General features: G+C 45.6%; 1 protein-coding gene across 1 annotated transcript in view; it reads right to left on the minus strand.

The window, feature by feature from the left end:
* Positions 1-24,667, minus strand: part of LOC134624133 (junctional adhesion molecule-like) — a 201,842-nt gene that overhangs the window by 69,049 nt on the left and 108,126 nt on the right. The window lies entirely within an intron of this gene.

Raw genomic sequence — 24,667 nt, forward strand, 5'->3', positions numbered from 1 at the left:
TGTTAAACTGGCCCACTCCTTCCCATCGCAAACAGCTTCAGAGTTTCTTGGGTTTCGCTAACTTTTATCGCTGTTTCATCCGCAACTATAGCCAGCTCGCTCTACCCCTGACTCGTCTCACCTCACCTAAGGTCCCCTTCCGCTGGGATGAACTGGCTCGCCAGGCTTTCTCGTGCCTGAAGGAACGCTTTGCTTCTGCACCCATCCTCGTCCAACCCGACCTCAGTCAACCCTTCGTCGTGGAGGTGAACGCCTCGGACGCAGGAGTGGGGGCGGTGCTCTCCCAGCGACAAGGCGGTAAGCTTCACCCTTGTGCTTACTTCTCTCGTCGTCTCTCTCCTGCAGAAAGGAATTATGACGTGGGGAACCGAGAGCTATTGGCCATCAAGCTGGCCCTTGAAGAGTGGCGTCACTGGTTGGAGGGAGCTGCCCAACCGTTCGTGGTTTGGACAGACCACAAAAACTTGGAATACATTCGGTCCGCAAAACGACTCAACGCCAGGCAAGCTAGGTGGGCCCTGTTTTTCACCAGATTCCAATTCACAATCACCTACAGACCCGGCTCCCGTAATGTCAAACCCGATGCCCTCTCACGCCAATTTGCCGCCTCTGAAGACGCTGCCCAGGACATCCCCATTTTTCCTTCCACGTGTGTAGTCGGGGCCCTAACCTGGGAGATCAAGTCAGCTATTCGAGACGCTCAACGAACTGAACCAGACCCTGGTACGAGTCCCCCAGGCCTACTCTTTGTTCCCTCTACAGTCAGATCACGAGTTTTGCATTGGGCTCACACGGCCAAGTTCACCTGCCACCCTGGGGTCCACCACACCGTTACCTTCCTCCAACGCTTTGCCTGGTGGCCATCTTTACCTAAGGACGTCCGAGAATACATTGCTGCCTGTCCTACATGCGCTCAAAACAAGAGCGTCAACCAGCCATCTTCCGGCCTTCTCCAACCCCTACCGACCCTTGGCCGCCCGTGGTCACACATTGCAATGGACTTCATCACGGGCCTCCCGTCCTCATCAGGTAACTCAGTCATCCTTACATTCATTGATCGTTTTTCGAAAGCTGCTCACTTTGTCGCCCTTCCCAAGCTCCCCACTGCTCTAGAAACAGCTCGACTCCTGACAAACCATGTCTTCCGCCTCCACGGAATCCCCGCGGACATCGTCTCTGATAGGGGGCCGCAGTTCACATCACGGGTCTGGAAAGAATTCTGTAACGCCCTCGGAGCGCAGGTCAGTCTCTCCTCTGGTTTCCATCCTCAGACTAACGGCCAGACAGAACGAGCCAATCAGGAACTCGAGGCGGCCCTCCGGTGCTTGGCATCCACCAATCAGACAACTTGGAGTGAGCAACTCCCGTGGATTGAGTACGCTCACAATAGTCTTACCTCCTCAGCCACCGGGGTGTCCCCCTTCGAAGCTTCTCTGGGTTACCAACCACCTCTCTTTCCGGCCGTCGAAGGTGAGCACTTTGTCCCCTCTGTCCAGCAGCAGCTACGGAGGTGTCGACGCGCCTGGAGAGCCACCCGGGCTGCCCTTCGTCGCACAGCTGATCGCAATAAGCGCCTGGCGGACCGTCACCGGACCCCCGCACCCACCTACGCCCCGGGACAAAAGGTCTGGCTGTCAACCCGATTTGTTCCGCTCCGGGCTGAGTCTAAGAAGCTATCTCCCACCTTCATTGGTCCGTTTGTTATAGACTCTCTGGTTAACCCGATTTCTGTCCGTCTCAAGTTGCCCCGAAATATGCGGATCCATAACGTGTTTCATGTGTCTCAAGTGAAACCCTGCCTGTCCAGTCCTTTGTGCCCTCCTTCCAGGCCCCTGCCACCCGCCCGGGTCATCGATGGCCACCCGGCTTTCACTGTCTCTCGGATCATGGACGTCAGGCGCCGGGATCGTGGCCTGCAGTATTTGGTGGACTGGGAGGGCTACGGGATGGAGGAACGGTCCTGGGTTCCGCGGGCTGCCATGCTGGACCATCGCATGGTGCGGGCGTTCCACGAGGCCCATCCTGCCAAGCCTGGGGGTCGCCGGGAGGCTCCCGTTGGGGGAGGGGTACTGTCACAGCCTGGGGGATCGGCGAGATGCTGATCGACCTCTCCTGTCTTTCTCTCTCTCTCTCGTGCTCTCTCTCTCTCTCTCCTTCTCTCTGTCGCCGGGGCGGAACTCATTGCGGGTTCACGCCCTCAGCCCACGCCCACGGAGATCATCACACCTGACGTCCATCAAGGGGAACGGCATTTAAGCCAGGAGAGGACTGCTGGTCGTTGCTGGATCGTTGTCTGCCACGCGTTAGTGAAAGTCGAACTTCAGTGCAAGATAAGTCAAGAGTTTTCTGTGAATATCGGTCTCATTCCTGTCTCCTGTCTACAGACCCCCTGGACCACCCCTCTCGTGTGAATCTGTGCGTCAAGTGTGAAAGAAGAGGACAGCCGTTGTGAATGTGGAGAGTTGGAGAACGAGTGTTTCCCCCCCTTGGATTTCCCTAGAGCCCGTCCCTCACATTTCTGTACATAGCACTACCCCGCACTCTCTGTATATACACATTGGTGACATCTGTAAATAAATCCCCGTGGTCAGCTATTTCAGGAGTCCCGCGTTTGAGTCCCCTACATTGAACCTTAACATGTTCCATTTTTTGTGTGATGTTTGTTTGTGTGTCTGCGTTTCCATGTTTAGTTATCACTTCTCACTTCCTGCTTTATTGGATAGTTATTCATCCCTTGCTCTTTACTGTGAGTTTTACTTCCCTCATCTTATTATCTGTTCTTTTACATCTGTGTCTCATTTTCCCAACTGTCTCTACTCCCCTGATTACCCTTCTCTGTGTGCATATATAGTGCTGATTTCTCTCAGTCCTGGTCAAAACATCAACTCTACTTCTCAGTGAATTTTCTTCATGTACTTCTGCTGTATTTTTTCTATTTCTTTCAGCCCAGTGTATTTCCAAGTTCCATGTTCCGCTAGTTATGGTTTTCAATTTTCTTGTAGACCTTATATGTTCCCCTATTTGACTTTCCTCTAAAACAGCCTAACAAAGATTCAAATCCTCTCTTCATTTAGAGCTCTCTGGTTATTTGTGCCATAACTTCAACATTAAATATAAAACAAGCTCAAACTGAAAGAGCACAAAGAGCTATCAATTTAAAATATATTGGAATTTATGAGGTGCCGTAAGGGACATTATTACTGAAACGCTCTCACACACACTACTGAAACGCTCTCACACACACTACTGAAATTTTACCTATCACACACACTACTGAAACGCTCTCACACACACTACTGAAATTTTACCTCTCACACAAACTACTGAAACACTCTCACACACACTACTGAAATGTTCTCACACACGCTACTGAAATTTTACCTCTCACACACGCTACTGAAATTTTACCTCTCACACACACTACTGAGATTTTACCTCTCACACACACTACTGAAACACTCTCACACACACTACTGAAATGCTCTCACACACACTACTGAAATTTTACCTCTCACACACACTACTGAAACACTCTCACACACACTACTGAAACGCTCTCACACACACTACTGAAATTTTACCTCTCACACACACTACTGAAACACTCTCACACACACTACTGAAACGCTCTCACACACACTACTGAAATTTTACCTCTCACACACACTACTGAAACACTCTCACACACACTACTGAAACGCTCTCACACACACTACTGAAATGCTCTCACACACACTACTGAAATTTTACCTCTCACACACACTACTGAAACGCTATCACACACACTACTGAAATGCTCTCACACACACTACTGAAATGGTCTCACACACACTACTGAAATTTTACCTCTCACACACACTACTGAAACGCTCTCACACACACTACTGAAACACTCTCACACACACTACTGAAACGCTCTCACACACACTACTGAAATGCTCTCACACACACTACTGAAATTTTACCTCTCACACACACTACTGAAACGCTATCACACACACTACTGAAATGCTCTCACACACACTACTGAAATGGTCTCACACACACTACTGAAATTTTACCTCTCACACACACTACTGAAACGCTATCACACACACTACTGAAACACTCTCACACACACTACTGAAACGCTCTCACACACACTACTGAAATGCTCTCACACACACTACTGAAATTTTACCTCTCACACACACTACTGAAACGCTATCACACACACTACTGAAATGCTCTCACACACACTACTGAAATGGTCTCACACACACTACTGAAATTTTACCTCTCACACACACTACTGAAACGCTCTCACACACACTACTGAAACGCTCTCACACACACTACTGAAACGCTCTCACACACACTACTGAAATTTTACCTCTCACACACACTACTGAAACGCTCTCACACACACTACTGAAACGCTCTCACACACACTACTGAAACGCTCTCACACACACTACTGAAATTTTACCTCTCACACACACTACTGAAATGCTCTCACACACACTACTGAAATGCTCTCACACACACTACTGAAATGCTCTCACACACACTACTGAAATTTTACCTCTCACACACACTACTGAAACGCTCTCACACACACTACTGAAACGCTCTCACACACACTACTGAAACGCTCTCACACACACTACTGAAATGCTCTCACACACACTACTGAAATGCTCTCACACACACTACTGAAATGCTCTCACACACACTACTGAAACGCTCTCACACACACTACTGAAATGGTCTCACACACACTACTGAAAAACCAAGGCGTTTCAGTTGAATAGGAAGGCGTTTCAGTTGAACAGGAAGGCATTTCAGTTAAACAGGAAGCCGTTTCAGTTGAACAGGTAGGCATTTCAGTTGAACAGGAAGGCGTTTCAGTTAAACAGGAAGGTGTTTCATTTGAACAGGAAGTTGTTTCTTGACAAGGAAACTGAAGGGAAAAGTGGTAGATTTCAAACAAACCACTACACAGATGTCTACTCAGCAACCTGCTAGTAGCCTAAGTGAAGCAGCTGCATTACTTAACAATATATAAGCCTCAGCATAAGTCAAAATTTAGAATAGCAGACGGGCATTATCCTGGTTAATTTTTTTATGTGCTTTTTGTCTTTTTCAGCAAAGAAAAAATATCTTAAAATCATTAATAAAACCAGGGAGAGAAGGCTTAGCGTTCCTCCATTTAGCACAATGAATATGATATTTACTCAAAAGTATGATGATGACACCCAATGCTAGATGATCCATATAAAAAAAATTATGATGTAATTCAAATAGTGGCACGTCATTAATATTTAGGGAAATCCAATTTTTTTAAGTTGCACCATATGCATTGCGTGATAGGGCATAGAAAAAAAGATGTTCTAGGGTTTCATTTTCATCAGTACAAAAAGAACATTGATCCACCTCAAAACCAAATCTCTTTTTTAGTAATTCTGCCACAGGATTAATTTTGTTTATTACTTTAAGAGTGTTTCTTCAACTTTAGGTAGAATAGGCTATTTCATAAATTTTTAGTATGCTTTATCCAGTATATGAAATAACTCAATTAGAACCATGCAATGTAACCATTCTGTTGTAACTATGAAATATTTTGTCTTTGAAGAAACTACTAATAAATCTATTATTGCATTTTTATCAAACAGCTGACATTGCCCTAGCAATAAATTTGGGAGCACAGATGGGAACTTATTGTATATCATAACATTTTTAATCAAATGAAGCAGAGGCAGTGGGACCAGTTCACAAAATTTGTTATATTCTCTTTGAGGACAGTTTAGACAATATTTTTCTGAGATGTTTCAATGTAATGGGTTTTATTCCTCCACAAAAATTTGAAAATAACTGTGTTAGCCTTATTAATGTTTTTAGAGGAGATATATAGAGAGTGACAAGGATAAATCAATTTGGAGATGCCTTCAGCTTTAGATAGGATGTTTCTGCCAATAATAGCGAGGTCTCTGGTTAACCACTGGCTAAGTGATTTCTTCATCTCCATGATACAGTTAGAAATATCAGTGTCTTCTCTGCTAATTGGTTTTTTTAGATATTATCAGCCCTATATATTTAACTTTAGGTTGGACTCTAACCAAAGCTATTGAGGAGTCAGAGCTTGTATGAATCGGGAGTAGTTAGAGCTGGGCGATAAAACGATAACGATATGTATTGCGAAATAACTTTTTCTCAATAGAAAAATTAAACTATTGCGATAGGCCTCACCTCTCTTGTCCTATTAAAAGAAAAAAAAAAAGAACAGCCAATCCAAATTAAGTAGCGCAGAGCCGAACCAATCACAGCCGCAGCGTCACGTCACGTGACTTGTTACGTACAGCACAAGCACCAAGGCGCACTTGTGTATTTGTTTTTGCAGCCGTGCAGCCCGGGTAATGAAGGAAAGGAGTTTGCCGACTAGAGAAAAATCAACCGAGAGCGTGAGCGAAGGTTACCGAAGAAAAAATAGATGATGGTTCCAATGCCGGAGAGCTTGTCGAACGGAAGGGCCACAGAAGTTCCGTAGTGTGAAGGTATTTCGGCTATTTCAAGTCTGACAAAAAACAAAGTAGCGCGCACTGTAAATTGTGCCGAATGCAAGTCTGGAAATACAATAAAGCGGTGCATGCTCAATCTCTGACTGAAAGCGCTAATTCGTCATTCGGCTTTTGTCAGACTAAAGTAATTGTTAAAACTGTTTGAAAAGCTAAGCTATACAACAAGGAGAGATTGAGAATTTCCTTTTAGTTCTCAGTTTATTTGATATTGACAAAAGTTAGTCAATTTTGTCTGTTCTTCTGTAAAACGACCTAAGATTTATTTTTAGAATTAATATTTTGTTTCTAAGTGGAATTGACAATTTAGTGGTCTGTTTTGTTTGTTCTATTTTGAAACTTAAACACTTTAGCGGCTGCCTTTTGTGTAGTTTGCAATATTTGCCTTTATTTATCTGAAACTGAAGTCTCATGTTCCTTAAGTACATCTGCCCTGTTGAACTTATTAGGGGAAATAAATATTTTAATTGAAACAAGCTGCTAATTCTTTCACATTTTACTTGTGAGCAACGGCACATTTAAATCTTACAAATATAGTTATTTGGCTTATATCGTAATATATATCGTTATTGCCTGAAATGAAAAAAACATATCGTGATATGAAAAAATCTTATATCGCCCAGCTCTAGGAGTAGTTCACATTTTTTGATACTGAGAGATAAACGAGAAGCTTTAGAGAAAATTTAGTTTTCTCGGCCACATATTTCTCTTTAAAAAAAATAGATGTATCATCTGCGAATTGACTTATTTTGAAGTCTTTATTAAAAATTTATATTCTTTGTATGTCGTTAGAATTTTTGATTAATAGTGTTAACAACTGAGTTACCAATATAAAAAGCTTAGGGGAAACAGGACATGCTTGCCGAATTCCCTCTTGCACCTTGAATCCATTCCTTGATTCAAGGAAGCTAAAATATTGTTAAGTAATGTGGCTGCTTCACTTAAGCTACAAGCACAGCCGTCCCCAACCCCCAGGTCCTGGACCAGTACCAGTCTGTGATTCATTTGGTATCGGGTCGCAAGAGTTGAGGCTTGAGTTTGCAGGAGCCACCCTCTCTCTCCTGCACTGTACGGCTCAACTCACATACAGCAAACCTGCACTGATTCTACATATGTCACATTCCCATGATGCATCACAGGCTGTTTGATTGGATCTTTTTCATTGAGGATTTGTAATGTGGACAAACAGATGTTACTCTCACCTTTGACACTGAGAGTCACTGATTTCTGTAGCAGCATGTGTCCATCCTTGTTGTAGACGGTGCAGGTGTAGACTCCACTGTCAGTGAGGTGGAGGTCTTTCAGGGTCAGACTGAGGTCTCCATTTTTTATTTGCTCGTTCTTCACTTCTGTGCGACTTTGTATGTAAGACTGGTTTTGGTCTCCCTTATAAACGTGGACTTTCTTGTCTTCATTTTTCCACTCCGCTGTGACGTCCTGAAGCTTGATATCAGTTGTAAATGGCAGCAGGACAGACTGAACCCCTTTAACTGTTTCCACCATCTGAACCTCAGGAACTGAGAGGAGAATATGAGACAGACAGACAGACGTCAGTGAAGGTGATCCTCCATCATCTACAGTTATTATAGTTTGATACTTTCATTGTTTTTATTTAGCGTTGGCCTTTTCTTTTGAATTCAGTTTAGTTTCTGTCAGTTTCCAGAGTGGCTTTGCTCCTTTCACTTTTGTTTTGATTGTGTGTAAATGTTTAGTTTTTGTTTAACTTTTATTACGTGAACTCTTAGTTTTAGTCTCTAAATTCTTTTTGGTTACTTATAAATCTATACCTATTTTGGACGGTGGACAAACAGCTGTAACACTCACCTCTGACACTGAGAGTCACTGATTTCCATAGCAGCATGTGTCCATCCTTGTTGTAGACGGTGCAGGTGTAGACTCCACTGTCAGTGAGGTGGAGGTCTTTCAGGGTCAGACTGAGGTCTTTAGTGTTCAGTGGGTCTTTCTTCATCTCAGTGCGCTGTTTCTGATCTTGGCCCTTTAAGTGACACTGGTCTTTACCAATCTGATACTCATGGACCATCTTGTTTTTGTGTTTCCACTCCACTTTGACATCCTGGGTGAAGCCTTCTTTGATTTTAAAGGGCAGCAGGACAAACTCCTTCCCCTGTGTCACCTCCACCATCTCCAGGTGGTACTCTAAAGAGAAAACAGAGGAGAACATAGTCAGAGAGACAACATCCTTTACATCTAGATGACTCATTGTAGAGACGTCAGGTCTGAACTTCCTGGAGCCAGGAGATTTTCTGACTGAGGCCAGACCCACAAAATCAGACACTTCCTTTGATAGATCCAAATCTTGTACCGGTTAAAGGACTCAGTATAAGATTTGGGGACCGATGAGCTACTAGAAGATGGATCTTCAAAGTCCACATGCCCACAATGTTGTGCACCATCAGACTCTTCTCTCTCATTACATGAGCCAGTAAAAATTTTGGCTTCTTCATTAGTTGGAAATGCTTCCCTAATTTTGTGATTGTTAGTCTATCTTTGTCATGGCCTTGAGTTGTTTGACCTAGGGTTTTTAAGTCTTTTAGCAGTCATGTCATTTGTAAGTTTTTATTTAAATATTCTGTTTGGTTCTTCATTTGTGTGTTTTTAGTGTTTATGTTTTATAATTGTACTTTTCTTAAGTGTTTTTAGTCTACTTCTTAGTTCTGGGTTGTATTAGAGTTTTATAATTAGTTGTAGATTAATAGAGGTTTGATCCTTAGTAGTCTGTAGACACACGTTGTGTGCATTCCAGAGCACTCTGGCTTTCACACCCACATTTTGGGAGCATGGGAGAGGTCATACCTTGTCTTATTGTTTTATGGTAGGATAAACGTATCTATGTCTGTTTTAGGCTAATTGCATTTGGTTAGATGAACTGCTGGACTTCCAGGCCAGCAGGTTTAGGAAGTCATTTATGGGTTCATATATACACACACACACACACACACACACACACACACACACACAGGGTATTCTTTGTTCACATGTATACCTATGTAAGATGTTATATGTTAATGAACCTATGCATATTCATGTAACCACAATAAAAGGAGTGCTATGGGGAACCTGGCTGAGAGTCTGACGGAGGTTAAGTGGTTGGAACGATACTTGGCTCCAGACAGGCCTCCTCATGCATGAGTAACACAAAGACGTTGCCTACTTGTGTCTTATTCTTGCTGTGTAGCAAATTGTCCTGAACGTTCCAGTGAATAGGTTCATGCTACAAACCTATCATTAATTGGTCCTTCTTGAGCCGGATCCTTGGAATCGACGTTCACCGAGGGGAAAAGGGACACGCCACAAGACTGACGTCGGCCAGGACTTATAGAGGTCCTGCAGCAAAGCCCCGAGGCGTGAGAATTCGTCATCGGGCCGGTGGATTAGCTGTCTGTTTTTCTCCTCGATGGATGACGATTGACGGGATCTGACGGGACTGATGCTGCACGCAATGAGCAACACCAAGTAAGTTCGAAGAGCCCGACTCTATAACCGTGTGAGTGTGTTGACCCTTAGCCACTTTGTGGTTCTAAGTACAGTGTTTTTCGCTACTTTGTGGAGCGATAGGTACAGACCACTTTGTGAGGTACTGTAGTGAGTCCTCCGCCACTTTGTGAGGCATTGAGAAGTTCCGCGGGGTCCAGACTGTGCTGGACAATAGGCCTATTTTATGTTGTTGTTGTTGTGTGAGTGTGTTTGTGTGAGTGGGTGTGAGCAGACACGTGGTCTGTGACGTCAGCTGTTGTTATTATTATGGGTTCCCAAGCAACCAAGAGTGCGTCAGAGGGTTTATGATGAAATTCGCTCCTAGAAGCACAAAGTATTTAGGACATTGGCGCAAGAAATATGATTTTGAAGGTAAACTGGTTGTGGGACAATATCGAATGTTAGTAGAGCAGTTGACAGTAAAGGCAGCTTGTGCAAAAGGGAAATTGAAACAGGAGAGAGAGTTACAGCTGGCGTCCCCTAAACTGTGGTTAGAGCAGGCGCAGAAAAGACAGGAGGCAGGGAACGCGAAGAGAGCAGCTCTGCAGGCATTAGCTGTGAAACCTGAAGATGAGACGGTGCAGTCTACTTCAGTGGTGCTGATGTTAAGAGACCAACAGCGTAGAGCAGCATTAGAGAGGGAGAGAGAGGCCAGAGAGGAGGAAGAAAAGCAGGAGCAGGAAAAGAGAGCGAGAGAGGAGGAGGATAGAATGCGACAGGAGTTTGGGGATGCCGCAGCACAATATTTAAGCCCTTATAACACTAGAGCCAAAACTAAAAGGGATGAGACGGGTGCAGCTGGTATACCTGTCTACCCTGTCTATGCAGCAGATACCTTTCCCATGGTGGAGGTCGCGAATCCCCATTTTGGTGTTGCAGGTGACCCAAGCCGTGTTATTTGTGTTTACAGGCCATGGACTGAATCTGAATGTGCAGAGGCATGTAAAGGTTTAGGAGACCCGTTGACTAATGTTGATGAATTTATCGCCCGACACAAGCAACTCTGCTCCTCGTACCGCTTAAACGGTCAGGAAACAGAAGCCACTTTTAGGAAGTGTCTCACATATAACTGGGCTCGGGTGCGAGGCAACTACACAGGGAGGGATGGTAATACCATCCTACCCTATGGCCATGACAATTTAAAAGGCCAAGTTGATGGGGTCTATGAGCGCCTTAGAACTACCTTTAAAGCTTCTGTAGATTACAACAAAATTGCCCAAGGTGTGCAGAAAGAAGCAGAGGATGTTCATGAATTCAGGGCGAGATTAGAGGAAGTTTTCAAAGTACATAGCGGCCTTGAAGAGAGTGCGGAGAAGGCCAGCCCATATCAGCAGCAGTTAAAACATGCTTTGATGAATGGCTTTCATTCACCCATTGCTGATTTCATCAGAAAACAAAATGTTAGTCATAACACTGACGGGTCCGTTGAATGCATGAACTGGGCCCGCCATGCGCAGGAAGTCATTAAAAATAAAAAAAAGAAGTCACAAAGTTCTGCGGCCGCTACCTTTTTAGCAGGTGAAATTTTATTTCAGGGACAGGCTGGAAGAGAGCAAAATAGAGGCAGGAGTAGGAGAAATAAGGGCTCATGGCAATTTAGGGGGAACCGTGGCAAAAAGAATGATATATGCTATGCATGTGGGGAAACGGGGCACCACGCAAGAGAGTGCCCTGATCGCATGCCTGAAGAGTATAGACGTCCTGATGCAGGAAACCCTTATTATAATAAATGACTAGCACCTGTTGACACTGCTAACACACACACATGTACAAATGATCCCTTAGTTTCCCAGAATTTACAACAGCCTGTGTTTCAGACTCTAGATTTAACTGAAGTATTGTTAAATTTGTCAGGGAAAGAAGTAAAACCAGTTTGCACGTTGACTGTGCAAGGAAAAACTGTTCAATTTCTGTGTGATTCAGGTGCAGATAAAACTGTTTTAAAAGATCATGTGTCAGGAGTTGACCCTTCAAGTGGCACAATTTATGTGAAGTCTGCAAATGGTCAGTTAAATCAGCATAGAATCTCTAAACCAGTGTGGATTAGAGATCCTACCACAGGAGAAGCAGCTCAGGGTCCAGTTGTAATGTGCCCAACTTGTCCGGTGAACCTCTTGGGAAGAGATATGATGATGAAACTTGGAATTTCAATAATTCCAACATCCATTGGGATGATAGCTGCAGGGAAAGGAGAAATTGCTGAGACAATGGTTCATCAGGACAGTGGGGATTTGCATTATTGCTGGACACTTGACCTGTCAGCCTCCAGACCTGATCAAATAAACTGTAAACTGTTAGTTGCAGCTGAGGAAATGTTGACAACCAGCCACGACACACAGGCGCCAGAAGACTTGCATGTCACACTGAGATTTAAGACCACGCTTGGGCCTGATGAGGCCTACACAGATAAAGTGCTGAAATTAGGGCCACAGAGAATCACCATAAAAGCAATATATACTGATGGTGAAACCATGGCTGGATGTAGTGTGATCCTTTCTGAAGCTGCACAACAACTTTTTACAGGGCAGACACCACATGTTTCACTGACAAAGAGTGGCATGGCTGAGTGGACAGACTTAGCATCTCTAGTGAGGCAGGGGGAGAGTGTTGGAATGTGGCAGCAAGCTGGAGGGGGTTAGGAATCATACATGCAGTACAACATCTTTCGTAAAACGCTGGGATGGGTGACACATACTACACCACAAACACATTTAAAGGGGGGTGAGAATGACACAACAGAATGATATGTTGTAGATGTCAGAGATCACCCGGAGCTTAAACAGGTTCCAGAGAAGCTCTGGTCTACTGGGAAGACTGATGTGGGGTTAATGACTACAGCGAGTCCAGTAGTTATAAAGCCCAAAACGTCTTTTAGGCCAAGAGTGAAGCAATATCCCTTGAAGCCTGATGCAGTGGAAGGCATTAAACCAGTAATAGAGGACATGATTAAAGCAGGAATACTAGTTGAAGCTCCACAGGCAGTATGTAACACACCCATCTTCCCAGTTAGAAAGGCTGATTCACAGTCATGGCGCATGATTCAAGATTTAAGAGCTGTAAATCAGGCAGTGGAGAGTATAGCTCCATGCGTCCCCGACCCCCACACCTTGTTAAACCAGCTTAACCTCCTAAGACCCGAACTCTTCCACGACATGCATTTTTAATTTCTCTTTGATATTTGGGCACATTGGGGCCTGATGAATGTAAAAACAAAGAATTTCCAGATTTTTTTTTTTTTTTACCTTATTTTTGTTTTTAAGAAAAATGAGAGCCACAAATGAGGATATTCATTTAAAATTTTGATAGAACAGTAGCAGTATAATGTCCTCGTAAGTGGATATCAGGCCCATGTAGAGCAAAATTGAGTATTTTGGTCTAAATAACCAAAAATGTGATGTCCACATATGTGGACGGCAGGTCCTAGGAGGTTAAACCAGACAAGACACACTTCACTGTGGTGGATTTGAGTAATGCTTTCTTTTCCATACCAGTGCATGAGAATTCACAAGGCTGGTTTGGTTTCACGTATCAAGGCAAAAAATACACATACACCAGATTGCCGCAAGGTTTTTGTGATAGTCCTACAATTTTCACACAGAATATTACAAATTGTCTGTCTGATTTTGTAGTTCCATCACATTCACAGATGTTGGTATATGTCGATGACATTTTAATTGCATCCAATTCAGAGCAGAACTGTAGGGCCATATCATTGGCATTGCTAACTCACTTAGCTGAAACAGGTAACAAGGCCTCACTTTAAAAGCTACAGTGGGTAAAGACAGATGTGAAATTTTTAGGACATCTGCTTAGTGCTGCAGGGAAGAGCATACATCCAGAGAGGAAAACAGCTATTTTGGCAGCACCTAGGCCAGAGACAAAGAAACGCATGATACAATTTCTAGGGTTGCTAAATTTCTGTCGATCGTGGATGCCCCATTACACTGAAGTTGCGCAGCCATTATTAGATATGATGTACAGTAAACCTTTAGCTATGTCAGAAAGTCTGAGTTGGACCCCCGAGGGGGAGCAAGCTCTGTGCATGCTGAAACAGATGCTGACAGGAGCATCAGTTCTAGGTCTTCCAGATTATAACAAGCCTTTTGTTCAAACTGTTGATTGTAAAGGGCATTTTATGACATCCATGTTAGTGTAGCCGGATGGGCTACTCGCCTTTCTTTTCTCTCTCTCGCTCGCTCGCTCTACTGCTCTTGCTCTCTCCTGCGCTCGCTCTCACTGCACAACTAGGTTAATTGGGAACCCACCTGCATATTGATTGCAGGGTGGCATCAGTCCGTATAAAGCTAAGCCGGTGTTTCTCTGGATTATTCCTCCCATGCATTCAGTGCAAAGCAGCAGTAAATGCTGGTACTCTGCGACGGACTGATCAGCAAGAGTAGATCATATGACAGCCACAGCGCGGCAGTTTGTTTTATTCCGGCGTTGTGGAGAGAGGTGCTCGTGTGATCCCCACCAGTGAGAGTATAGCGCCTCCGGTCCTGGGGGTTTGATCGCTGCTTTCACCTCTGTGGCAACTCGCACAGCCTTAATTGAAGAATCAAGACGCCTGCCTAGCCGTTGTTGTGAGGGCTCCTCCTCGGTGGAGCCTGCTGTCTTGTCTTGTCTGGTCTTGTTTTGTCTATTTTGTTTTATTCTGTCTTATCTTCTCGTGAGACTGGTTTTATTAAGTAGGCCTACCATTTCCTGGTTCGCCTGGTTTTATTTTATTTTATCTCTGGACTGTTGCGTGTGCCCATGCTTCTGTGATCGGGCTGAAGCAATCCTTTGCCCGAGTGTCGTGCCGGGAATTTTAAATTGCCTCAGTTGCCGGTCTCAGCCTGTGGGGAGCCAGACTGCCTTGCGATTGAGGCTTGGACAATTACTACCAGCACGAGTGGTAGTTTGACCCGTGGGGCATAAGCCTTCGTGTGTGTGTGTGTGTGTGTGCATGTGCGATTTCTTTTATTAAAGTGTGTTTTAGTTTTTTATGATCTGTAGCGAGCCAGACGCTCAGTGTCCTTTTATTCATTTAATGTATTTTTCTGTTTTATTTCAGTGAACGGAGGACGTGCCAGTGGCCCTGGGACCTCAGGTGGCGGGTCGTTTTCACACTTTCTGTTGTACAGCACTGGGTGGGCTGCAGTGATTCTCTTTTTTTTTGTGTGATTTTCTCTTGGGTCCACGGCTGCTGGTAAGTCCAAATTCCATGATTATTTTATTGTACTTTTAGGACACTGTCAACAAAGACGCTACATTTTGTTCTTCTAATATTTTATTCTTTATTTCTTTTACTATAAATAAAACTGTTTTAATATTGGAGCCAACCTGCCTCAGTGTGCATCCTTGAATCTGTGCGGCCTCTTTTATTCCTTTTTATCTATTTTTCTTAAACATATATTTCCTGGGGGTGAAATTCCCCTAGGTGGCGTTGTCATTTTATTATTTCTTTTATAACCCCGCCGACCACTTGGTCACATTAGCGCAAAAATGTGGAGGTAGAATGAAGCCAGTGGCTTATTATTCTAAGAGGCTGGATTCAGTGGCTTGTGCCTTACCTCACTGTGTGCGATCTGTGTGTGCAGCTGCTGAAGCCGTAAAGTGTTCTGGTGAAATTGTTTTGTTTCACCCCTTGACCCTGTTAGTTCCACATGAGGTGGATGTTTTATTGCTGCAGACAAAAATGACATTCTTGTCACCTGCAAGACACTTATCTTTAATGTCATTGTTGCTCTCCCAGCCACACATAACTATTAAGCGGTGTACAACTTTGAATCCCTCTACACTGTTACCCACAGAGGAAGAGGGTACACCACATGTGTGTCGTGAGCATGTGGAAACACAGTGTAAACCTAGAAGTGATTTAACAGACATACCACTCACTGAGGGCAAGGTTTGGTTTGTTGATGGTTCAAGTTTTAAAACGGCAGAGGGAAAGACTAAAACAGGCTTTGCTGTTGTGGATGATGTGCAGGTCATCCGTGCTGGGCAGTTATCGCATTCCATGTTTCCCAAAGCAGCTGAGATAGTGGCTCTGACGGAAGCCTGCAAAGCAGCTGAGGGGCAGGCAGTGACTATATATACAGACAGTCAATATGCCTATGCCATACTTCATTTCTTTGCCACTCAGTGGTCAAGACGAGGCATGACAACATCAACAGGGAAACCTGTGGAGCATGCAACACTTTTACAGAGCCTGTTGAAAGCAGTCTTACTGCCCAGTAAAGTTTCGGTTTGTAAATGTGCAGCACACACACGTGGCACTGACCCTGTTGCATTGGGCAACGCCTTTGCAGATAAAATTGCAAAGGAAGCGGCCCTTGGAACACATGGGGTTCATATTCTGGCATCTCAGGAGCAAACTGTGCTCATTACACATGATGTGTTAGCAGACATGCAGTCACATTCACCTCCAGCTGAGAAGCAGCTGTGGCTCACTAAAGGAGCGAGCCTGAGAGGTGATGTCTATTATCTTTGTGATAAACCTATATTGCCTAAGAACTTATATAGGACTGCTGCAATTTTGAGCCATGGGCTCTGCCATGTCTCCACAGCCGGGATGGTGGCAGCAGTCGAACAGCAGTTTTTCACACTGGGATTCAATGCTTATTCAAAACATTTTTGTAAAGTATGTTTAATATGTTGTAAACATAATGCTCAGGGGAACCTCAGACCTAGAAGAGGAAGGTTTCCCAGACCCAGCCACCCATTTGAAGTAATCCATATGTATTTCATTGAGTTGTCTAACTGTAACACCTACAGGTACTGCCTGGTAGTTGTGTGCCCGTTCTCAAAGTGGGTAGAAATTGTCCCCACTAAGAAAGCAGATGCTATTTCAGTGGCTAAGGCAATATGCAAAAATGTGATCCCAGAGCATGGGATCCCCCAGACTATATACAGTGACAATGGTCCTCATTTTGTGAATGAAGTAACTGAGAAAATGTCACAGCATCTGGGGATAACACTGAAAAACCACTGCTCATACCACCCACAAAGTGCAGGGCTGGTTGAAAGAACTAATGGCACAGTAAAACTGAGACTCAGGAAGACAATGGAGGAAACAGGCAGAACATGGGTAGACTGCATTGAGCTAGTGAAAATGTATATGAGAATCACGCCAGCTGATAATGGCCTAACTCCCTTTGAAATAATATATGGCAGGCCATTTAGAGTTCCAGTGTTTTGTACCGATAATGATAAAGCAGAAGAAGAAAACACACTAGCAGACTGGATGATTAAAATGCTGAGTCTGTTAGGCTTAGCAACTCATCCTGGCAACAGTCCCCATGTCCAAGGCCAACTATAGTACACCTCTGAACATCACCTGTGTTATAGACAGTGTTGTTATTAATATATGTTTGGGGGCGTTGCACCCCGGAACCTTCAGAGGTTTTTCAGGGTCCTCCCTGCCGGAATGTTATGTGTGGGACAGTTTCCTGTATGTGTTGCGACTACCTGTGGTTGTTTAAAAAAGTGGTCAGTAAATGTCCTGAAATTGGCACTTGAGTTTCCGAGCATTTTTATTCTGAGGTTATAACACCTTTTTGGCGACGAGGACAAAAGGCGAACGCGGACAGTTTTGAGTTTTTGCTATAGATTTTGCCGTCGGACTACCACTTCGCATCTATGGCTACGATCAGATCGCTCACGGAGTTCGCCGAGGGGGACGGCGACTGGATTGAATATGTCGAGAGGCTGGAGCACTTTTTCTTGGCAAACGACATTTCGGACGAAGGGAAAAAAAGGTCAGTTCTTCTCAGTGCGTGTAGAGCGAGGACCTACAAGTTGATACGTAACCTGATGACGCCTCGGAAACCCGGGGACTTCAGTTTCAAAGAACTGGTGACGCTGGTGCAAAATCATCACTGCCCGAAACCCTCCGTGATTGTTCAGCAGTTCAAATTCCACACTCATTCACGCAAGCCGGGAGTTTCGGTGGCTGCGTATGTGACGGAGCTGAGACAGCTGTCGGAGCACTGTGAATTTGGAGGCATGCTGGATGACATGCTCCGCGACAGGTTGGTGTGTGGTATAAATGATGATGGCATGCAGCGTCGGTTGTTAGGGGAGCCCACACTGGACTTTAAGAAAGCTTTGGAAATTGCTCAGGCAATAGAAACGGCAGCTAATAACACTAAAGACATTCAGAAAGCTAACAACAATATGCACTCAACCGAGGTGCATCATGTATCTCAGAGTGTGAGGGGAAAACCGAGGGAGCTTTTGGAGTGTTACCAGTGTGGGGGAGCACACTTTGCAAAGGACTGTGTTTTCAAAGACAGTACCTGCCATAACTGCAAGAAAAAGGGGCACTTAGCCAAGAAATGCAGGGGCACTAAGGAGAACTCAAAGAAGGACTGGAAGACAAAACACAAACTAAACACACATCACCTGCAGAGCATGGCGCATGAGGAGGATGACGGTGTTTTCAACATGTTTAATCTGGTTGGCTTTGATAAGTGCCGTGCGGAGCCCATCTATGCCAATATCCAGGTAAATGGGAAGGAGCTACAAATGGAGGTGGATACAGGGGCCTCAGCTTCCGTGATCAGCCAAGCCACCTACCACAGCTTGTGGCACTCGGGCGGGGCACCAGCTCTCCAAGCGACTGAGATAAGCCTGAGACAGTACACGGGTGAATGCATTCCCCTGCTTGGTGCCATAGAGGTGCATGCAGCATATCAGGGTCAGGAAGCTGCAGCAACACTACTGGTGGTGAAAGGGGAGGGGCCTAGTCTGCTGGGTCGTGACCTTCTGCAGAAAATCCGCCTGAACTGGAGGGAAATCAGGTATGTAACTGTAATAGCAGAATTACTGGGAAGGTATGCAGATGTGTTCAAGAATGAATTGGGCACTCTCCGGGGCACCACTGTGAAGCTGTGTGTGGATCCTTTTGCCCGGCCACGCTTTTTCAAACCACGCACTGTACCATACGCCATGAAGGCCAAGGTGGAAGCGGAGTTGGAGAGACTACAAAAGATAGGGGTCATTGAGCCAATAGAGTTCTCGGACTGGGCAGCCCCAATTGTACCAGTGTTGAAGGAGGACGGAGGGGTGCGTATATGTGGTGATTACAAACTGACAGTAAACCAAGCCTCTCAGCTCGACGCCTACCCTCTGCCTCGAGTGGATGACCTGTTTGCCACACTGGCAGGTGGTCAGACAAAGTTGGATATGAGTCATGCTTACCAGCAGTTGCTGCTGGATGAGGAATCAAAAAAATATGTGACAATAAACACACACAAGGGGCTGTTCAAGTACAACCGCCTCGTGTTTGGCGTTGCATCCAGTCCGGCTATCTTTCAGCGCACCATGGACAATCTTCTGCAAAACATTTCTGGTGTTGCTGTTTACTTGGATGACATTTTAGTTACAGGTAAAACAGAAGAGGAGCATCTGCGTAACCTTGAGCAGGTGTTGAAGAAGCTCTCAGAAGCAGGGTTGCGTTTGAAGCGCAGTAAGTGTGTTTTCCAAGCCCCTAGCGTGACATACCTGGGTCATCGCATCTCTGCTCAGGGCCTGTCCCCGCTGGAAGAGAAAGTGAGGGCAGTAAAGGAAGCCCCGAGTCCAAAGAATGTAACTGAACTAAGATCATTCTTGGGCTTAGTGAACTATTATGGGAAGTTTTTGCCTGACCTCTCCAGCATGCTTGCTCCCCTGTATGGGCTACTGCACAAAGACAGTCAGTGGAGGTGGTCCCAAGCACAGGAGAAGGCCTTCAGACAGATAAAAGAACTGTTACAATCGGCACCGCTCCTGGTGCATTTTGATCCAGAGAAGGAGGTGGTCCTGTCCTGTGATGCCTCCCCGTATGGCATAGGAGCTGTTCTTTCACATCGCATGGAAGAGGGGGAAGAGAAACCGGTCGGATATGTGTCACGCACGCTCACAGCAGCAGAAAAGGGCTATTCACAGCTTGAGAAGGAAGGCTTAGCAATAGTTTTGGCTGTGAAACGATTTCATCAGTACCTGTATGGCTGCCCATTTACTGTTGTTACAGACCATAAGCCCCTCCTGAGTCTCTTTAGTGAAACAAAAGGCATCCCACCCATGGCTTCAGCCCGGGTTCAGCGCTGGGCATTAACACTGTCGGCATACCAGTATCGCATTGTTTATAAGGCGGGACCTGAAAATGCGAATGCAGATGCTTTCAGCTGCCTCCCCCTCCCGGAGGTCCCTGACCAGTCGAACATGCCCCCAGAAACTGTGTTTTTGCTGGACAGGCTGGCGAACACTCCGGTCTGTGCTAAAAACATCAAAGCATGGACTGAACAGGATCCAGAGTTATCTCAGGTTAAACAGTGGCTGTTGCAGGGCTGGCCAGCAACAGTGGAGCAGGATCAGCTCAAACCGTATGCCAAGCATCAGCAGGAGCTCAGTGTTCAAGATGGCTGTCTTCTGTGGGGTTCCCAAGTCATTGTTCCGCCTCCAGGTCGGTCACATATCATTGAAGTGTTTCATGAGGCTCATCCAGGGATTTCTCAAATGAAAAGTCTGGCAAGGTCATTCGTGTGGTGGCCGGGAATGGACAGTGCCTTGGAAGACAAGGTAAAAGCCTGTTCTCAATGTCAGTCAAACCAAAAAATGCCACCACCTGCCCCACTCCACCCATGGGAGTAGCCTGGCCGTCCATGGTCCAGGCTTCATCTAGATGTTGCCGACCCCTTTTTGGGCCACATGTTCCTGGTGTTGGTGGATGCGCATTCAAAATGGTTGGATGCCCACATAACGCCAACCATCACAGCCCCAGTTGTCACAGATACACTCTGGAGAATCTTTGCAACCCATGGATTACCTGAGGCAGTGGTCACGGACAATGGGCCCACGTTCACAAGTGGGGTTTTCCAAGAATTTATGGAGAGAAATGGGATCCGACATATCCGCACCGCACCCTACCACCCTGCCTCCAATGGCTTAGCGGAGCGCGCCGTGGAGACACTGAAAGACGGTCTGAAAAAAATGCCAGGTCTTTCAATAGAAAAGAGGCTCTGCCGTTTCCTGTTTCAGTATCGCATCACGCCTCATACAACCACAGGCTTGTCCCCAGCGGAGTTGCTGATGGGGAGGAAGCCCAGATCTCATCTGGATCCTCTTCGTCCAGATGTGGTAGCCAGAGTCACCCAGTCACAAAGTGGGCAGAAGGTGAGACATGATCTACATGCCAGAGGCTGTGTTTTCAAGCAGGGAGACTGCGTGTATGTCAAAAACTTTACGGGTGGCTCACAGTGGCTGCCTGGCGTCATTCACCACACTTCGGGACCAGTATCCTTTGTGGTGGAGTTATTGGATGGCAGACGAGTTTGCAGGCACAAGGATCATGTGAGAGCCCGCACGGACGGAGCTGAGAAGAGGGCTCAGAGTGGTTCGCACGCACATGGTGGAAACAGGGCTGTGGACATTGTGGGGCCTCAGAGTGGTTCACCCGGAGGGGAAGTCGTGTCAGCAGCCCCTGAGATCGGGATTGGTTCTTCAGTATCACCAGAAGGGCTGGTGGAGCAATCTAAGTCACCTGAGCTGAGCCCAGCCACAGGAGCTCAGCAGGCTCCTAGCCTGGAGAACCCAGCAGCAGGACTGAGAAGGTCAAAGAGGCAGCACAAGCCCCTGGATAGACTGAATTGTTAAAATAATGTGGTGTTGAATTCTCCCTCTCTTTTTGTACGTATACATAATACTATGTTGTGGGTTTTTGCTTAAGGGGAGGGAAGTGTTATAGACAGTGTTGTTGTTAATGTATGTTTGGGGGCGTTGCACCCCGGAACCTTCAGAGGTTTTTCAGGGTCCTCCCTGCCGGAATGTTATGTGTTGGACAGTTTCCTGTATGTGTTGCAACTAGCTGTGGTTGTTTAAAAAAGTGGTCAGTAAACCTCCTGAAATTGGCACTTGAGTTTCCGAGCATTTTTATCCTGAGGTTATAACAACCTGGAGTAAGTCGCCACTTCTGAACGTGAATTGTTCTGGGCGAACTGACTTATTGGCCTGGCCTCAAGTGTCAGACCCACTGCCAGACATAATATTGCTGAACAAGCTGAACGCAGCTCAACTGCCGGTGTGTGTGATGAACAATGGAACACTGTCAGTGGGGGAGCTGCCGCTTCGCTTATGTGGAAAGATATACACCTACTGCCCTCCGGAGAATGAGAGCAGGTGTATGAAATGCCTGACCAGTGCAAAGTGTGCTGAGAGCTTGATATTGAGGAGGACTGAATGCAAGTTCAACCTGGCTTACAGAATACCAGTAGAAGCAAAGAGGTCGAATTGGACAGGCTGTGCGAGGACAGCGCCGAGTAGTAAAGGAACAAGAGTGTTGGCTGATTGGTATTTCATGTGTGGACATAAAGCCTATCTATCACTCCCTGAGGGATGGGGAGGAGTATGTGCCTTGGTGAAGTTGTCGGATCATATCTTCTTCATGGATAGAGTTGAACATCACCCTAGCAACCGACGGAAGCGTGAGATGGATATAGCCTCACCAAACTCTTTTGGAGTGACAGTAGACACTGGAGTGCCGCGGGAATTCCGCATTTGGAGTGGAGGAGCAAAGTTCTTCCAAAGTCTGATCCCAAACATTGGAGTTGCAGAGGTGCGGGATCACGTGGAGATCAACCGGTATGCCCTACTGCAACACATTAATCTCACTAAGACTCTGGGGACAGCATTAGCGGAGGAGCAAAAGGCCATCAGAACGATGGTACTGCAGAATAGGCTGACCCTGGACTTCATAACGGCATCACAAGGAGGAGTGTGTAAGCTGATTGGAGAAAGATGTTGTATGTTTATCCCAGATGGATACACGACTGGAGGAGACATCTATGAAGCACTGCAGAACTTAACTGCTCTGCAGAGATATGTGGCGGACCACACATCAGGAGGAGACGCGTCACAAGGCTGGATAGCCTGGTTGACATCTGGACCATGGTGGAATATGTTCTTAAAGTTTTGACTCCCATTCTTACATTGTTGGCGTTGTTTTGCTTGGTTACAGGTTGCATCCTGCCATGTGTAAGATCGATGGAGAATAAAATGATTGCTAACACTTTTACCAACTACAAACTGTTGCAGCAGAGTGACATGGATGCTAAGGCTAATGTGTGTGTATGAAATGAAGCCTGCACTGAAAATGTTGACAAGTGGTGTAGAGCTGATGATATATATATACGCCGTATAGCCTTAAAAAATGACAATACAGGGTGGAGATGATGGGTTTAGATTTTATTATTGTCATTTGTGTTGTAAAGGCTCACCTTTCAGCACATTCACTTCACCAGATGCACCTTGTTTCCTTTCCTCACCTTTGATTGGGTGTGGTGCTTGGCCTTAATTGCACTCACCTGTCACTCATTATATAAGGACTGCACCCACCTACCCCTCACTCTTTCTTCACTTCCACATGGGGCGGCAGCTGAGAGATAGCAGTCCATGTGTGTCTTTCCTTTACCCATTATCCAATAAAAGGACAAAACCTGCAAATGACTGATGACTGCTTAATCTCATTCTAATCGGATGAACCCATGATGATGACTACTTAAACCCTGAGCCTTCCTTCCTCCAAAACATGGTCCTCCGAGCCGGAGTAGTGTTATCATCATGGATTCACAGCAGCCATTGACTGAAGGTTTGAGACGTTCCAGTCGTGATAGTCGACCTCCTACCCACCTGCAGCAGTATGACGTTCAGTACCCTGGAAGTAGAAGTGCTAGATGTGATACAGGGAGTCAAACAGAATGCCAGCATAGTGACACAGACACATGGGCTGCAGGATCCTGACGGGGAGTCAGAAAGACAACTAGAGACATCCCCTGCTCCTTTACCCACCAATCAAGATGAGGTGATGAGGGAACTCCTGATGACGATGAGGGAGATTAGGCAACTCATGATTCAATTATCTCCTCCCCATTCTCGCAGTTCCTCCAGATCTTCAATTCACACTATCTCATCTGATGAAAGCAAATCCTCTGTATGCGGTTTACAAGCCATTCCCCAAACACATCAGCAACATGAGCAGTTCCCAATGATTGATCCAGCAACATGTCAGTCACCCTCTCAGCCCCCACAGGTTAGCCGTCACTCCGGTGCAGTTCCGGCTGCTAGCCCTCCTGTCCCTAATTTAATATTACTATATTACTAACTTAATATTATTTAATATTAGATGCTGCAGTTCCTTCAAGTGGTTTGCCTAGACCAGTTTTTCCTACACCAAACGAGACTCCTTTTAATTTCCTGGCCACACCACTGCAAGGTCTGCACCAGATTTCATGTGTTCAACCTGCTGTTCCTCTAGATGAAGACCCCGCTCAACCCCTCATTTGCATTCCAGAACCAAGGCAGCACCCTCCTGTAAAGCAGCAACCAGCTACATCCAATGGCTTACATGAACAGAAACCTTTGGTACCTGTTACTGCTAGCTCGGGTCACTCCTCTAGCATTAGAACACACGTGTATAAGCTTGAGGGTCCTTCTTTCCCAGACCTTACCAGTGAAGATGAAATCCAGTTTAGGCTGTTACGAATGGCCCTTACTAACCTTCTTGACCCTCATGAGACAGAGCACTTTAAATATCATGTCCTTCTCGATCATCTGAAAGTAGACCAAGCTAAACGGTTAGCTATTTCCTTTTCCTATGC

The sequence above is a fragment of the Pelmatolapia mariae genome, linkage group LG3_W (genome assembly GCF_036321145.2).
Source record: "Pelmatolapia mariae isolate MD_Pm_ZW linkage group LG3_W, Pm_UMD_F_2, whole genome shotgun sequence".
Classification (NCBI taxonomy): domain Eukaryota; kingdom Metazoa; phylum Chordata; class Actinopteri; order Cichliformes; family Cichlidae; genus Pelmatolapia; species Pelmatolapia mariae.